Below are 376 nucleotides of genomic sequence, written 5' to 3' on the forward strand. Positions count from 1 at the left end.
TAGTGGTCTGAAAAGGGTGGAAAACCGGTACCTGGTGGCTCTGTCCCTGGGTTTTTTTTGCAATAAAATTTCCTTTATTCTAATTACCTAAAAAATGGTTTTTTTCTCCGTTGCTTCATCTGGGCTTTTTTTCCCAGTACTGACGAACCCTTTCACGTGCCCCCCCCCCCCCCGTGTCGTTTCCTTCCTTACCCCCTTTACTTAGCTGTAATAACTATCACGTACATTTTTCTCTTCTCTTTCTTCATCCTAAAAATGGACGTCGATCGTTATACTAAACCACTCCTTCCATGCGACCGATAATATGTTGTTCAAAAAACTGTGGATTTTTGCTTTTATTCCTTTGTATAACTTTTTTTTTTAAATACTCCCCAAA

This window comes from Penaeus monodon, chromosome 22, assembly GCF_015228065.2.
Source record: "Penaeus monodon isolate SGIC_2016 chromosome 22, NSTDA_Pmon_1, whole genome shotgun sequence".
Taxonomy (NCBI): Eukaryota; Metazoa; Arthropoda; class Malacostraca; order Decapoda; family Penaeidae; genus Penaeus; species Penaeus monodon.